Genomic DNA, 18,851 nt, shown 5'->3' on the forward strand with positions numbered 1-18,851 from the left:
GATAGGAAATTACCTTTCAGGTGAACAGTATCGCTCCAGCGTGTACTGTGGTTTGCCGGATTGTTTCCCTTAAAAGGGCAGTTAGCTCTTTTATAAGCCCAAAGACCCTAACCTAAAAATAAAACCCACCCAATACACCCTTAAAAAATCCTAACACTACCCCCTGAAGATCGACTTACAGTTCTGAAGATCCAACATCCATCCTCAATGAAGCCGGGAAAAGTCCTCAACGAAGCGGCAAGAAGTCCTCAACGAAGCCGGGAGAAGTCTTCATCCAAGGCGGGAGAAGTGGTCCTCCAGATGGGCAGAAGTCTTCAGCCAGACGGCATCTTCTATCTTCATCCATCCGGAGCGGAGCGGGTCCATCTTCAAGACATCCGGCGCGGAGCATCCTCTTCTTTCCATGGCTAACGACGAATGAAGGTTCCTTTAAATGATGTCATCCAAGAATTCTATCAGCCAATTCGAATTAAAAGTGAAAAAATCCTATTGGCTGATGCAATCAGCCAATAGGATTGAACTTCAATCCTATTGGCTGTTCAAATCAGCCAATAGAATACGATCTCAATCCTATTGGCTGATTGGATTAGCCAATAGGATTGAAGTTCAATCCTATTGGCTGATGGCATCAGCCAATAGGATTTTTTCACTTTTAATTCCGATTGGCTGATAGAATTCTATCATCCAATCAGAATTGAAGGGACGCCATCTTGGATGATGTCATTTAAAGGAACCTTTATTCGTCATTAGCCATGTAAAGAAGAGGATGCTCTGCGCTGGATGTCTTGAAGACCCGCTCTGCTCCGGATGGATGAAGATAGAAGATGTCGTCTGGATGAAGACTTCTGCCCATCTGGAGGACCACTTCTCCCGCCTTGGATGACGACTTCTCCCGGCTTCGTTGAGGACTTCTTGCCGCTTCATTGAGGACTTCTCCCGGCTTCGTTGAGGATGGATGTCGGATCTTCAGAACTGTAAGTCGATCTTCAGGGGGTAGTGCTAGGATTTTTTAAGGGAATATTTTGGGTGGGTTTTATTTTTAGGTTAGGGTCTTTGGGCTTATAAAAGAGGTAACTGCCCTTTTAAGGACAATGCCCATCCAAATGCCCTTTTCAGGGCAATGGGGAGCTTAGGTTTTGTAAGTTAGGTTTTATTTGGGGGTTTGTTGTGTGGGTGGTGGGTTTTACTGTTGGGGGGGTTGTTTGTATTTTTATTTCAGGTAAAAGAGCTGATTTCTTTGGGGCTATGCCCTGCAAAAGGCCTTTTCAAGCGCCATTGGTAGTTTAGTGTAGGCTAGGGTTTTTTTTTTTGGGGGGGGGCATTTTTTTTATTTTGATAGGGCTATTAGATTAGGTGTAATTAGTTCAAATATCTTGTAATTTGTTTATTATTTTCTGTAATTTAGTTTTTTTTTGTACTTTAGCTAATTTTATTTAATTGTATTTAATTTAGGTAATTTATTTAATTGTAGTGTAGTGTTAGTGTAACTTAGGTTAGGTTTTATTTTACAGGTACTTTTGTATTTATTTTAGCTAGGTAGTTATTAAATAGTTAATAACTATTTAATAACTATTCTACCTAGTTAAAATAAATACAAACTTGCCTGTAAAATAAAAATAACACCTAAGATAGCTACAATGTAACTATTAATTATATTGTAGCTAGCTTAGGTTTATTTTACAGGTACGTATTTAGTTTTAAACAGGGATTATTTAGATAATAGTAATATTTATTTAGATTTATTGTAATTATATTTAAGTTAGGGGGTGTTAGGGTTAGACTTATGTTTAGGGGTTGATACATTTAGTATAGGGGCGGCAACGTTGGGGGCGGCAGATTAGGGGTTAATAAATGTAGATAGGTGGCAGCGATGTTAGGGATGGCAGATTAGAGGTTAATAATATTTAACTAGTATTTGCGAGGCGGGAGTGTGGCGGTTTAGGGGTTAATATGTATATTCTAGTGGCAGCGATGTCCGGAGCTTCAGATTAGGGGTTAATAAATATAATGTAGGTGTCGGCGATGTCAAGGGGGTAGATTAGGGGTTAATAAGTGTAAGATTAGGGGTGTTTAGACTCGGGTTCATGTTAGGGTGTTAGGTGTAAACATAACTTTTATTTCCCCATAGGAATTAATGGGGCTGCATTAGGGAGCTTTACGCTGCTTTTTTGCAGGTGTTAGACTTTTTTTCAGCCGGCTCTCCCCATTGATTTCTATGGGGAAATCGTGCACGAGCACGTACAATCAGCTCACCGCTGACTTAAGCAGCACTGGTATAGAAGTGAGATGTGGAGCTCAATTTTGCTCTACGCTCACTTCTTGTCTGTTAACGCCGGGTTTATAAAAACCCGTAATACCAGCGCTGCAGGTAAGTGAGCGGTGACTATAAAATGCACTTTAGCCCCGCAAGCCTTTAACCGCAAAACTCGTAATCTAGCCGTTAGTTTCTAAACATTAATATGTATATTATTGGTACCAGAAGACTCTCTACAAGCCAAATCAACTTTCGGTTATTAGGGACTGAGTGTCACTCCAATGGAACGTAAGTAACACCTGCAATACCTTTCATTGTTTTGTGGGAGGAGTGTATTTCTGAAAGAACTCTGTATTTCTTATACATGCAGAAACAATTTAGGATATTAAAATAAAGCTGTATACCCACTAGCACAAGTAGACCTCATGCTTGTAATAAGAATGTGATGAGGCAAAAACATTAATCACCTTACGAGATGCACCATTACCTCTTTCCCTTTAAAATGGGACAAATTCTAAAAACAAATTACCTCACTCCTGAAGGTTTCTTTAAGACCTCTAGACATTGAGACCTCCTCACGCCAACCCCTCTTATATATAAGTCCTCTCTGCACAATCTCCCCTCAAAAATACTACCACCTCTTCTAAATGATACTACCTAGCTCTAAACACGTTATCAAAATTTCCCCCAGCAAAAATCACTTTTGGGAGGCCAGTTGCTGTGCTGAAACAGCCAAGAACTACCAAGACTTTCCTCCCGGTCTCATCAATGCTTTATTCTTCACTTAGAAGAAAATGTTCTTTGTATTTCTAAATATTGATTTCTATATATAGCTGTATATATCTATAACTGTATATATTCATATAGATATATAGGTATAGATACCTATATCTCAGGAGCTGAGATGAAACCACAGGGATCAGAGTCCTGCCTGGTGCATCTTGATAGTAAACACTTTGCCAGAGAAGGCATACCATACCTGGGTGAGCTGCGCAGGCAAGAAGAGCCCCATAAATGTCAGAACCATCATATGTGCATTTCTCTAGGAGATGCTTGGATGACCTGACACCATGCTCTGCTAGACCATTGGATCTAAGGTAATTGGCAATGCTTGTGACATGCTGGAAATCTTAAATTTCTTACTTGAAAACGATGTTGCATTGTCAGTCATCAATTGGTGGGGGAACCCCCTGTACAGAGAAGGGCCGCTTCATTGCCTGATTATATTGGTACTGGACAGGTTCAGGAGAGCATCAAACTCCCACCAACCAGAGTACAAATCTACCAAGATCAAGTCATTTTTGCCTGTCCACTCAAATATGTCAGCTGCAGTGATGGACAATGGTCTTTCAGGTACCTGGTGAAGTTGAAAGGGTTCTCTCATCTAGTGTTGTTTTGAAGCATTGAACGGGGCACATCTAGAAACTTTCTTGTCAATGTCACCGTAAATAATGGGCCAAAATATGGTTTCACATGCCCTTCGCTTAGTGGACTGGATACCAGGGTGACCTTGATGGAGTTGTGTCAAGTAATAATTCTGGAGGGAGTGAGGGATTACATACCTCTGATCGCAATTAATTAATCCATCATCCAGTCAGCTCATCCTGTGCATATATATATATATATATATATATATATATATATATATATGCAATGTGGGACCTCTTTAGATAAACAAGGCCAGCCCTTTAGAATGATGTCCAAAAGATGTGTGCAGGTAGCATTGGACTGTGTGTTTTGCTTAAATTCTTCAATCCTTCTGGACGACAACACCCAGTCTAGAGTTAGCACGTCATGATCCTAAATAACTCTACGATTGTCTGTGGTGGAGAGGTGTGCATGTGAAAAAGCATCTGAAACATACAGTTCACAGCCTCGTTATAGACCACATTTAGGTGGTACCGCTGAAGTTTGAATATCATTTGCTGGATACACACTGATGCTGTGTGTAGAGGCTTTTGCAGTATAGTTATGATAGGCTGATGATCCATCTTCACAGTCACTGGGCAGCCATATATATAATCATGGAAATTTGTATAAGCAAAAACTAGTCTCAAGAGCTTTTTCTCAATTTGTGCATAGCGTGTTTCAGTTTCAGTAAGAGCTCTTGATGCAAATGTCACAGGCCTGACATCTTGAAGGCATACTGCACTAAGACCGTGCTACGAAGCGTCAGCAGACAATATCACCAGCTTGTTTACATCAAAATACTGTAAGATAAGTGTACTTGTCAGATGTTCTTTAAAGGAACATGATATCCAAATGTTGAAAATGACTAGAAAATATCACTTGAACATCTCTATGTAAAAAAGTAAGACATTTTGGGGCCAATTTACAAGCTCTGAACGGAGCTTGATGCCCCTTTTTTGGCTTGCCAGAAACAGAAGGATTGAGAAGTTATGAAGCAGCAGTCTAAAGACCGCTGCTCCATAACTTGTCTGCATGCTCTGAGGCCGCGGACAGAAATCAACCGATCGAATATGATCGGGTTGATTGACACCCCCTGCTAGCGGCCGATTGGCCGCAAATCTGCAGGGGCGGCATTGCACCAGCACAAGAACTGCTGGTACAATGATAATTGCAGACAGCGTATGCTGTCAGCATTTATCGATGTGCGGTGGACATGATAGGCAACTTCGTATCATGTCCGCTTGCACATTGATAAATATGCACCTTTACCCTCAAAATGACGTAAGAGTTCACATCCCGTTGTAAAGGACTTTAAGCAGCAAATCAGTATGCCTGTCCTGGGACTTGCAAGAGAGTGTGCCTCATGCACACTCATATTATTTCCCTATTCAGTTTAATGAAGTCTACTATGAAATCTCATGAGATCACAGTATACCAGTCATGACCTCAGCACTGCTGATGCTAATCGGCTGCTGTTCATTTTAACTTTTTTATTTTTTAAGCCAGCAGCTCGGCAATAACTGAAAGATAACTTTTTACACAGCACTTACTCTGGTGAGTTGAGGAAATTCTGAGGTAAAATATCTACGTTTCTTTACATAAAGATGTTCAGGTGATATTTTCCTGTCAGCTTTTTACAGTTATGCTGCATCACTTTCAAGTGATTTAGCATATAAGTATTATGTCCCTTTAAGTGATTCTACAGCAGCAGCATGTTGTTTAGTCCAACACCAATTAGCATCTTGGCGCAGGAACTAATGGAAGGAGCCGTTATCTCACTGTAGCAGTGTATAAATTGGTCATGCTCAGAAACTATTGTAGTCCATGTTTGTCTTCTGGGGCAGGGATTTGGTGAATGGCCTTTGTTTTATCAGGGTCAGGCTTGACACCTTTATCTGTGAGGAGGTGGCCTACATATGGCACCTCGGAAACCCTTAAAAACATTTAATTGGTTTAAGCTGCAGATTTGATGGCCCTGACATGGTGTAGTACGCATTTAAGCCATTGGTCATGTTCCTCAATGGAAGAGCCAGATCAGGATGTCATCTACAACTATTTCCCATGGCTGTCCAGCAAAGAGCTGTTTCATACATCTCTGAAAAACTTTACTTAAAGTCGAAATCCCATATGGCATCCATAAAAACCTGTACCTTCCGAACGGGGTCATGAAGGTTGTGAGTTTTGATGATTCCTCATCCAAAGGGATTTGCCAGAATCCACATTTTGCATCTTAAAGAACTTTGCCTGTGTTATATCAGCTACCACTTGCTCTACAGTCATTAATGAGTGATGAGGCATCATGAGAGCCTTATAAGGTGCACAAGGTCAATGCATATGCGTACAGTACCATCCTTCTTAATTACGGCTGCCATGGCAGATACCCAATGGGTAGCTTCCTCCACTGGTAGAATGATGCCCAATCTGGTCATCCTTTCCAGCTCTTGAGCAACTATGCCTTTCATGGCCAGCGGGATTCTTCAGGGGGCACACAATGTAGTATGCACTGAATCAGCCAGGTGCATATGATATGTAACTGGGAGCTTACCAACAGTATCAGTGAGGAACAGATTCTCATAATCGGCCCCTACTTATCAACCCGTCAACTTACCTGCATTCGCCGCACCAATACGCTCGCCTAAGTTCGCCTAACATCGCTGCCGTGGACCTGAATACGCTCTCCAAAATTACCAAAAAAGCTGTCAAAAAGCCGCACACCAAGTACGGGGCGATGAGCAGTGGACTGTTGTTAACTAACAGTCATCGATCTCTCTGCTCTTCAGCTTTTTCACAGCTTTATTGGTACCCTGTCACTAAACAACCACACTATACTATACTGTTTACCCCCTATACCGCCACTCCCAGAGCCCACTGCAACTAAATAAAGTTATTAACCCCTAAACCGCCACTCCCAGAGCCCACCACAACTCTAATAAATGTATTAACCCCTAAACCGCCGCCCACGGACCCGTCGCCACTTACATTATATTTATTAACCCCTAATCTGCCCCCCCACACCGCCGCCACCTACATTATATTTAAAAAAAACGAATCTGCCCCCCCTACACCGCCGCCACCTACATTATATTTATTAACCCCTAATCTGCCCCCCCTACACCGCCGCCACCTACATTATATTTATTAACCCCATATTCTGCCCCCCCCTACACCACCGCCACTATATTAAATTTATTAACCCCTAAACCTAAGTCTAACTCTAACCATAACCCCCCTAACTTAAATATAATTTAAATAAATCTAAATAAATATTCCTATAATTAACTAAATTATTCCTATTTAAAACTAAATACTTACCTATAAAATAAACCCTAAGATAGCTACAATATAACTAATAGTTACATTGTAGCTATCTTAGGATTTATTTTTATTTTACAGGCAAGTTTGTATTTATTTTAACTAGCTACAATAGTTATTAAATAGTTATTAACTATTTAATAACTACCTAGTTAAAACAAATACAAAAGTACCTGTAAAATAAAACCTAACCTAAGTTACAATTACACCTAACACTACACTATAATTAAATTAATTACCTACATTAACTACAATTAACTACAATTAAATAAAATTATCTAAAGTACAAAAAACCCTACTAAATTACAGAAAATAATAAAATAATTACAATATTTTTAAACTAATTATACCTACTTTAATCCCCCTAACAAAATAAAAAAGCCCCCTAAAATAAAAAAGCCCTACCCTACACTAAATTACATAAAGCCCTTAAAAGGGCTTTTTGCGGGGCATTCCCCCAAAGTAATCAGCTCTTTTACCTGAAAAAGAAAGTACAATACCCCCCAACATTAAAACCCATCTCCCACACACCCAACCCTACTCTAAAACCCACCCAATGCCCCCTTAAAAAAACACTAACCCCTTGAAGATCACCTTACTTTGAGAAGTCTTCACTAGATATGTGCATGGCGAAAAAATTTGGTTCGGTTCGGATTGATTCGGATTTTGCGAATTTCGGTTCGGATCGATTCTAATTCGGCAAAATTTGAATGAATTTGTTATGGATTTATTCGGATTCGAATAAATTCGGCTGAATTTGGTTCGATTCGGTTCGATTCGGTTCCGAAATTCGGAAATTCGGTATGTGTTAGGTGGGATATGCTGTGTATTAGACTAGTATTATGTACTGTATATTAGGTGTAACCCATAGCAGAGTGATATAACCTAATATACTGTACAATACTAGTGTAATACACGGCCATCCGAATCTACCGAATAAAGTCAGTAGTTAAGAGCTTTATGGGCTAACACCAGAATATAAAGCTCTTAACTACAGTGCTACAAAGTACACTAACACCCATAAACTACCTATGAACCACTAAACCGAGGCCCCCCCACATCGCAAACACTATCATAAAATTATTTAACCCCTAATCTGCTGACCGGACACCGCCGCCACCTACATTATAGCTATGAACCCCTAATCTGCTGTCCCTAACATCGCTGACACCTACATTATAGCTATTAACCCCTAATCTGCCCCCCCAATGTTGCTGCAACCTAACTACAAGTATTAACCCCTAATCTGCCGACCGGACATCGCCGCCACTATAATAAATGTATTAACCCCTAAACCGCCGCACTCCCGCCTCGCACACTATAATAAATTTAATTAACCCCTAATCTGCCCCCCCCAACGTTGCCGCAACCTAACTAAAAGTATTAACCCCTAATCTGCCAACCGGACATCGCCGCCACTATAATAAATGTATTAACCCCTAAACCGCCGCACTCCCGCCTCGCAAACACTATAATAAATTTTATTAACCCCTAATCTGCCCTCCCTAAAATCGCCACCACCTACCTACAATTTTTGACCCCTAATCTCCCGCCCCCAATGTCGCCGCTACTATAATAAAGTTATTAACTCCTAAACCTAAGTCTAACGCTAACCCTAACACCCCCCTAACTTAAATATAATTTAAATAAAATGAAATAAATTTACTATAATAAAATAAATTAATCCTATTTAAAACTAAATACTTACCTGTAAAATAAACCCTAATATAGCTACAATATAACTAATAGTTACATTGTAGCTATTTTAGGATTTATATTTATTTTACAGGCAACTTTGTATTTATTTTAACTAGGTACAATAGTTATTAAATAGTTAATAACTATTTAATAACTACCTAGCTAAAATAAATACAAATTTACCTGTAAAATAAATCCTAGCCTAAGTTACAATTACACCTAACATTACACTATCATTAAATAAATTAATCCTATTTAAAACTAAATACTTACCTGTAAAAGAAACCCTAATATAGCTACAATATAACTAATAGTTACATTGTAGCTATTTTAGGATTTATATTTATTTTACAGGCAACTTTGTATTTATTTTAACTAGGTACAATAGTTATTAAATAGTTATTTACTATTTAATAGCTACCTAGTTAAAATAATTACAAAATTACCTGTAAAATAAATCCTAACCTAAGTTACAATTAAACCTAACACAACACTATCATTAAATAAATTAAATAAATTAACTACAAGTACCTACAATTAAATACAATTAAATAAACTAAACTAAAGTACAAAAAAACAAACACTAAATTACAATTAGGTTGCGGCAACGTTGGAGGGGGCAGAGTAGGGGTTAATAAATATAATATAGGGGTCGGCGGTGTTAGGGGCAGCAGATTAGGGGTACATAGGTATAATGTAGGTGGCGGCGGTGTCCAGAGCAGCATATTAGGGGTTAATAAGATAATGCTGGTGTCAGCGATAGCGGGGGCTGCAGATTAGGGGTTAATAAGTGGTCAATTAGGGGTGTTTAGACTCCGGGTTCATGTTAGGGTGAAGGTGCAGACTTAGGGTTTCCCCATAGGAAACAATGGGGCTGCGTTAAGAGCTGAACGCTGCTTTTTTTCAGCCAAAACTGCCCCATTGTTTCCTATGGGGGAATGCCGAATTTACTGAGCTAATTTGGATTTATTCGGTAGATACGGCAGCTAATTCGGATTAATTCAGTAGATTCGGAAGTATTTTAATTCGGGAATTCGTATTGATCTGAATCTCCGAATTTACCGAATTTTCCAAATTTCCGAATAAATCCAAAACGAATCGCACATGTCTAGTCTTCACCCAACCGGGCCGAATTCCTCAACGAAGCCGGACAATGTGGTCCTCCAGACGGCAGAAGTCTTCATCCAAGCCGGGCAGAAGAGGTCCTCCAGACGGGCAGAAGTCTTCATCCAGACGGCATCTTCTATTTTCATCCATCCGGCGCGGAGCGGCTCCATCTTCAAGACATTCCTTTAAGTGACGTCATCCAAGATGGTGTCCCTTCAATTCCGATTGGCTGATAGAATTCTATCAGCCAATCGGAATTAATGTAGGAAAAATCCTATTGGTTGATCAGCCAATAGGATTGAAGTTCAATCCTATTGACTGATCCAATCAGCCAATAGGATTGAGCTTGCATTCTATTGGCTGTTCCAATCAGCCAATAGAATGTGAGCTCAATCCTATTGGCTGATTGCATCAACCAATAGGATTTTTCCTACCCTAATTCCGATTGGCTGATAGAATTCTATCAGCCAATCGGAATTGAAGGAACGCCATCTTGGGTGACATCACTTAAAGGAACCTTCATTCGTCGGGTAGTCGTCGGCCAGGAAGGATGCTCCGCGTCGGATGTCTTGAAGATGGAGCCACTCCATGCCGGATGGCTGAAGATGGAAGATGCCGTCTGAATGAAGACTTCTGCCCGTCTGGAGGACCTTTTCTGCCCGGCTTGGATGAAGACTTCTGCCCATCTGGAGGATCACTTTGCCCCCGTCTTGGATGAAGACTTCTGCCCATCTGGAGGACCTCTTCTGCCCGACTTCGTTGAGGACTTCGGCCCGGTTGGGTGAAGACTTCTCAAGGTAAGGTGATCTTCAAGGGGTTAGTGTTAGGTTTTTTTAAGGGGGGTGGGTGGGTTTCAGAGTAGGGTTTTGTGTGTGTGTGGTGGGTTTTAATGTTGGGGGTATTGTACTTTTTTTTCAGGTAAAAGAGCTGATTACTTTGGGGCAATTACTTTGGGGGGCTTTTTTATTTTGTTAGGGGGACTAGAGTAGGTGTAATTAGTTTAAAAATCTTGTAATTATTTTATTATGTACATTTTGCAGCTAGCACGGCTTTCTCAGAGGCCTCTGAGAAAGCCGTGCTAGCGGCGAAATGTACATCAGGCCTTGTCTGTGTGCATGAGACTTGCTAATTTGTGTTTACCTGGGACTTTTCTAAGCTTATATTGATGTGGCAATTGCCTTCCTTAATCAGTCATTTATAAACCGTTTCCTCTCCTGCTCTAGGTACCAGTATTGCTCAGATTAGGTAATGTTGTTGGGGTCAATCCCCTTTTTAGATTAGCTTTAGAGCAATCTGTGTATTCTCTGAGCCCTGAGGGTTACGGTGTATTTGAACTATTACCCAGGGAAGTAATTCTGTTTTTGAAGTCTCACACACACAGTCCTGATCTGTTTCTTAATCTAAGTTTTAAATGTATGTCTCACATATTTATGTTATACATTTGGTACTATTTACCAACCTTTTTTATTTTATCCTATCATTAGTAAAAGTTACGTTTTAATAACCAGTTCTGGACACAATCAGGTTTTCAATGCATACTGTTACTATATAGTGTTTTGTGAGTGCTGGGTACTGTCAAACTTCTCTCTCTTTTTTGTACATATATATCTATCAGACAGTCAGCAACCCCCTTCTCCTACACTTCACCAGTGATACTAACTGGTATATAATGAATATTGAATAGATTATATATCTACTATTATTTCAGCATACTATATTATGAAGGGGTTGATATTTGCTTAAACTAACACCGTTGCCACTATTTCCGTTACTCTGTGTGCTCCTGGGTGTGACAGATCGTTCTATGTACCTAAATATCATTGTTGCTGAACCTGCCTGTTTACTGACTACTCTACCTGCCTTAACCCTTAAACTGCTGGACTGATCATTATTGCTGAACCTGCCTGTGTGCTGACTACTCTACCTGCCTTAAGCCTTTAACTGGTGGACTGATCACTGTTGCTGAACCTGCCTGTTTGCTAACTACTCTACCTGCCTTAACCCTTAAACTGCTGGACTGATCACTGTTGCTGAACCTGCCTGTCTGCTGACTACTTTACCTGTTTTAACCCTTAATCTGCTGGATTATTTACTGTTGCCAATCCCTGCCTGCTTGACCATTCTAGTGCTTTATCCCTGGACTGCTCTGATGTTGCCGCTGGGAACTGTCCTGCCCGTGGTGAGTGCCATCTTCCTCATCTCATCAACTTTCTCTGCTCTGGGATATTCCCTATCATTCCGGCTCAACACCGGGATAACAAGACTACTGGCCTTGTTCGGTCTGATAGAGGAGTGTCCCACGAGCATTACATTATAATTGGGCCATGCAGCCAGATAAGGTGGCACAAGCTGTTTATCTTCAGGGACAGATATTGTGAACCCATACCACACAGTTGCAGAATATGGATTCCAAGCTAGAGGCTATTACTGTTCAGCCCTCCTTACTAGTTGCAGTAAGGGATGCCGCACCTGTTGCTACACCAACAGCCTCTACTCCCAGTACTGTGACTTCTTCCTCTGCTTCTGGAAGTATACCCCGGATACCCTTGCCTGACAAGTATGAAGGTACTACTGATTGCAGGGGCTTTCTAAACCAATGCAGGCTGCACTTCCGCAATGATCCTTACAACTTTCAGTCTCATCAGTCAAGGTGACCTTTATCATTTCCTTGCTAAAGGACAAGGCCCTAGCCTGGGTCTCTCCTCTTTTGGAACAGAACGCTACACTCCTGCATGATGCTGATGAGTTCATAACTGCTTTGTCTTCTGTGATTGGGACTTCTGGCCGTACCTCTGCTGCGGAATATTCTCTCCTGGATCTCCACCAGGGCAATAAAACTGTGGCACAATTTGCCGTCGAGTTCCGCACCTTGGCACTTGAAACCACTTGGGATGGCAGTGCTCTCAAGGCAGCTTTTAGGAGGGGTCTCCATGAACGCATCAAAGATGGACTCACTTATTGTAATATTCCTTCTTCTTTGGATGACTTTATAGCGCTTTGCATCAATTTGGACTCTCGCTTTCAGGAAAGGCAAGCCAAGAGAGACAGAACAAGGAGAGCCCTTTCTCCCGTCCTCCTATTTGCCCCTGGTTTAGGCAGCATACGCTACCCCTTCAGCAGCTCCAGTTACCTCAGTAGAGGAACCAATGGATCTCTCCTCCTTCAAACCCTCAGAGTCTGAAAGGCAGAGAAGAAGGAGACTGAGACTATGTTTTTATTGTGGATCTAACACCCACTATCTTAAGGACTGTGACGTTCGGCCAGGAAAAGCCAATGCTTAGAGGATAACTCTGGGGTACCTCTAAGCATGGTATCAACTAAATCCCCTCACTCCTCTTGGATCCTGGTGCCTGTTACCCTTACCTTCCTTCGGAATACTGTCCACACTCACGCCTTCATTGATTCAGGGGCAGATGGAAACTTCCTGGATCACAGTTTAATGATTCAAGCTGGTTTGCCTCTTCTGCAGAAAAAACATTGTCTCAAAATAACTACCCTGGATGGCACACCCCTTGGTTCGGATGTGATCCATTTTGAGTCAGCACCTCTGACCCTGACTGTGGGAGTCCTCCACACTGAACAGCTGCAGTTTGAGGTCATTCATTCCCCAGCACAGCCTGTCATCCTTGGTCTAACTTGGCTCTGGGTACACAATCCACAGTTCGACTGGACTGAGGGACAACTGGCCTCCTGGAGTACCTCCTGTTTCCCCTCATGCCTTGCTAAAGTCATTCTTCTGCCCCATATTCCCATAGCCACTATACAGACTCCTTCAAACCTTCCTTCAGTATACACAGACTTTGCGGATGTGTTTGAGAGAAAAGCAGCTGACGTGCTGCCACCGCACCGTACTTATGACTGCAAGATTGACCTCTTTCCCGGAGCCCCACTTCCTAAAGGGAAGCCTTATCCACTCTCCAAGTCTGAAACCAAATCCATGGAGGAGTACATACAAGAGAACCTAGCTAAATGTTTCATTAAAGGGACACTAAACCCAAATTTTTTTCTTTCATGATTCAGATAGAGCATGAAATGTTAAGCAACTTTCTAATTTACTCCTATTATAAAATTGTGTTCATTCTCTTGGTATCTTTATTTTAAATGCAAGTAATGTAAGTTTAGATGCCGGCCCATTTTTGGTGAACAACCTGGGTTGTCCTTGCTGATTGGTGGATAAATTCATCCACCTATAAAAAAGTGCTGCCCAGAGGTCTGAACCAAAAAAAAAGCTTAGATGCCTTCTTTTTCAAATAAAGATAGCAAGAAAACGAAGACAAATTGATAATGGGAGAAAATGAGAAAGTTTCTTAAAATTGCATGCTCTATCTGAATCACGAAAGAAAAAATTTGGGTTCAGTGTCCCTTTAATCCTTCCTCCTCTCCTGCAGGGCCTGGCTTCTTTTTTGTAAGTAAGAAGGATGGTGGGCTCAGAGCTTGCATTGACTACAAGGCCTTGAACAACATAACAATCAAGAATCGCTATCCAATACCATTGATCACCGAACTGTATGACTCACTCCAGGATGCTTGCTTTTTCACAAAACTGGACTTACGTGGGGCATATAATCTGATTCGCATCTCTCCAGGCCACGAATGGAAGACCGCCTTTAACACAAGATCTGGGCATTACGAATGGAGATTATTAGAGCAGATAGCCCTAAAGAGGTGCACTTGTGTGGAGCTAAATACAAGTCCCCAGGTAACGGCAGCACTCTTGATAGAAGTAGGTGTAGAGATAAGTCCTGTAGAAAATAGAAGCAGAGAGGCGCCAAATAGAACAGTACCGTCTGGTGTAATAAAGGTACAGCACAACAGAGGAAACCCCCCAAAAAGGACTTACTCACAGGGGCAGCGGCACAACCGGAGTGCCAAACACAACAGATTGAAACTGTTACGAGTTGTCCGACAGACACACCAATGCATCACAGGTGTGGATGCAGGAAGTCAGACGGTCATACGATCCACTCCAATCGCAATGATCTTTAATTTCTGGACTATCCTGCAAATTCAGTGATGATTTGAAGGCGTTTTGGTGGCAAACTGACCTCACACTGCTAAACTTCAGTGTTACACTGATGTTTAGCAGTGTGATGTCAGTTTGCCACCAACTGTAGACCCTAGATACAGTCGATTTGCTAGCAAGTGCCATTACACACCTTCAAATCATCACTGAATTTGCAGGATAGTCCAGAAATTAAAGATCATTGCGATTGGAGCAGATCGTATGGCCGTCTGACTTCCTGCATCCACACCTGTGACGTATTGGCGTGTCTGACGGATGACTCCTAACAGCTCCGATCTGCTGTGTTTGGTACTCCGGTTGTGCCGCTGCCCCTGTGAGCAGGTCCCTTTAGGGGGGTTTCCTCTGTTGTGCTGTACCTTTATTTCACTAGATGGTACTGTTCTTTTTGGCGCCTCTCTGCTTCTGTTTTCTACAGGGCATTACGAATACCTTGTAATGCCCTTTGGGCTGTGCAGTCTTCCAGGCATTTGTCAATGATGTTTTCCATGACCTCCTCAACCGCCCTGTCATTGTTTATCTGGATTATATCCTTGTTTTCTCTTCCACTTTAGAGGAGCATCATAGGCACGTTAGACAGGTGCTTCTTTGCCTCAGAGATAATTCCTTGGTAGCCAAGCTAGAAAAGTGTGAGTTTGATCAAGTGCAAATCCAATTCCTTGGTTATGTCATCTCGAAGGAGGGTTTTGCCATGGATCCAGCTAAACTCACCACAGTACTAGAATAGCCTCAACCTAACTCTTTAAAGGAATTGCAGAGGTTTTTGGGATTCTCCAATTATTACCGCAAGTTTATAAAGAACTTTTCTCAAACAGTAGCTCCTCTCACTGAATTGACAAAACGGAACAAAGATTGTAAATATTGACCTCCTGAAGCTGTAAATGCCTTCTCTTACCTGAAAACGGCTTTCTGTTCAGCTCCTGTGCTCCGACATCCTGATCCTGACCTATAAATCACTTTAGAGGTTGATGCCTCCGAGATAGGGGCTTGAGCAGTTCTCACCCAAAGGGACCCTTTGACTTCCAAGTCACACCCTGTAGCCTTTTTCTCTAAACGCTTTACTCCTGCTGAGAGGAACTATGATGTGGGTAATCGTGAACTCTTAGCCATTAAGATGGCCTTGACCGAATGGCATCATTGATTAGAGGGCACGGCCAATCCTATTCAGATCCTCACCGACCACAAGAATCTAACTTACCTAGAGACTGCACATCAACTCAATCCTTGACAGGCCAGGTGGGCCTTGCTCTTTTCTTGTATTAACTTTGTGGTCTCTTATCTTCCTGGGACCAAGAACAAGAAGGCAGACACAATTTCCCTTCAGTTCCCTCATTCAAGTGTTTCTTTAGAAGCTCCTATTGAACATATCATACCCCTCTCCTGTGTGGTTGCTCAACTCAATACCACCTTTCTGCAAAGATTGAAATGTGCTCAGTCTAGTAAACCTCCTGGAGCCCCATGTCCTTCGATATCCTCTTTGTACCCCTGAACCTACGTATCCCTGTGCTAGCCTGGGCTCATGATAGCAAACTCTCAGGACATCCCAGTTCGACTAGGACTTTAAAGCGTCTTTCCCAACATGTTTGGTGTCCTACTATGAAGTCTGATGCTCAGGATTATGTCAAAGCCTGCACAACTTATGCTGCCAACAAGACTCCTCGATCTTTGCCTCCTGGCTTGCTCCAACCATTGTCCATTCCAAAACAACCATGGACACACATAACAATGGACTTCATTGTGGATCTTCCTTCTTCTGACCACCATACAGTTATCTGGGTTGTGGTGGACCGCTTTCCAGACTGGCTCACTTTGTACCACTAACCAAAATACCTTCTGCTCAAGAATTATTGTCCCTTTTTCTCTTGCATGTGGTAAGACTTCATGGCATTCATGTGAATATTGTTTCCGAGAGAGGTTCACAGTTTATCTCTGCCTTTTGGAGAGCCTTTTGTAAATTGATTGGAACCACTGTTTCCTTGTCTTCTGGCTACCATCCACAGACCAATGGACTAACTGAGAGAGCAAACCAGGATCTTGAAGACTACCTTAGAGCCTTTGTCAATGCTAGCCATACCAACTGGTCTGAGTTGCTACCCCTAGCTGAGCTGGCAAGAAACACTCATTGGCACTCTTCTCTTCGATGTTCTCCATTTCAAGCTGCAGCAGGGTATCAACCTTGTGTGTTCCCTCTTTCAGCTCAGTCCACTGGGGTCCCTGCCGCAGACCGACACATCACTGGACTCACCACTCATTGGCAACATATTCGCTCTCAGCTACGTTCAGCTGTCTCTAGATATAAGAAGTTTGCTGATCGTCATAGGACTTCTGTACGTGCCATCCCAGTGGGTGAACGTGTTTGGATATCTACTTGACACATGTGTCTACGTCAACCCTGTCACAAATTGGGGCCTAGGTTTATCGGCCCTTACAAGGTCCTGAAAAGACTGTCTCCTATTGCCAACAAAGTGGCCTTGCCAAAAACCCTACGCATACATCCAGTCTTCCACATCTCATTACTTAAACCTTACATCAAGAATAGATATTTCTGGCTCCTCCTCCTCCTCTGCTCGTGGTCCGTGGTGACCCCGAATATGAGGTAGCTAAGATCCTGGACTCCAGATACAGGCGCAGACAACTGCAATACCTGATACATTGGAAGGGTTACTCCCTGGCAGATCATTCCTGGGTTCCTGCCCATGATGTGCATGCTCCATCTCTGGTCTCCAAATTTCATGCTGCTCATCCTTTGAGGCCAACTCTGGTTCCCAGAGGGAACCCTTGAGGAGGGGGCTATGTCACGCTGTGCTGCTTTAGCAATTGCTAGGGGTGCGGTTTCGCCTTCCTGCTCGTTGCCAGGGGCAGTGTCGGCTCAGGCGTCTTCTTCCTGTTCTGTTTTTTTTTTTTTTTTTTTTGTAGCTGTTGTCTCTCTCCCATATACTATATGTTTACTTAAAAAAGGCAAAAAATAAAAATAAAACAAGTATTGGGATTGAGACTGCAGCGCTTTACTTTATTATATTTATTAATATCTTGGAAAAAAAAAAAAAAAAAAAAAAAACAAAGACATAAAAAAAAAAAAAAAAAAAAAAAACCCTGCCCTCCTCCCGCCCCCCCCTCCCCGTGCTCCCCCTATACTCCATCTCTGTTTAGGAATGCTTCCCAATAGAAGCGTATCTTTAGAAAACAGTCCTCCCTCTTAGATTTTTTATATGAGTACTCTTCTAGCTCCAATAGCTCATTTACTCTGGGTATTAGCATGTCTTCATTCAGTATATCCTTTTTTTTCCAATTCCTTGCTATAATAGATTTGGTACCATTTAAAATATATGTTATAAGTTTAGCTTTAATTTTACAGCTACCTTTAATAGGTCTATTCATAAGAGCATTATATATGTCCAATTGAACTGTTTCATTTAGGATAAACTGAATGCAAGAGGAGGTGCCCGACCACAGCCTCTGAATCGATGGGCAATCCCACCATATATGTTTCATCGTCCCGGTCATGCCGCACCTCCTCCAACAATATTTTGACGCATTCGGATAGATGCTATGCAATCTGGCTGGTGTAAGATACCATCTAGTTAATACTTTATAATTAAGTTCTTGAATGTTTGAAGATACTGAGGTCTCAGCTGTTTTTATAAAGATATGATTCCACTCTGCATTTTCAAGCTGAGTGCCAGTCTCTTTTTCCCATTTGTGTATATAAGCGTGGTTTTTAGGTTTAGCCGTCTCTGTTAAAAATTTGTAACTGTAAGAAATTGACCCTTTTATTGGGGTTCCTTTATAGCATATCTTTTCAAAAGTAGTTAATTCTCTTACTAAGTTATCTTTTAGCCTGTGATTAAAAATAAAGTTTTTTAATTGGAGATATTTTAGCCATTTTGAATATGATCCCCCTGCTATATTTATGAGGCTTTCCTTAGGCTTCAATGTGCCTTGTTCAAGAAAATTTACTAGTGGGGTTGTATCTTGTATCTGTTTTATATTATAGCATCTAGGGATTATACCTCCCTGGAATTCAGCGTTATTGTCTATCGGTAGTAATGG

The sequence above is a fragment of the Bombina bombina genome, chromosome 8 (assembly GCF_027579735.1).
Source record: "Bombina bombina isolate aBomBom1 chromosome 8, aBomBom1.pri, whole genome shotgun sequence".
NCBI lineage: Eukaryota > Metazoa > Chordata > Amphibia > Anura > Bombinatoridae > Bombina > Bombina bombina.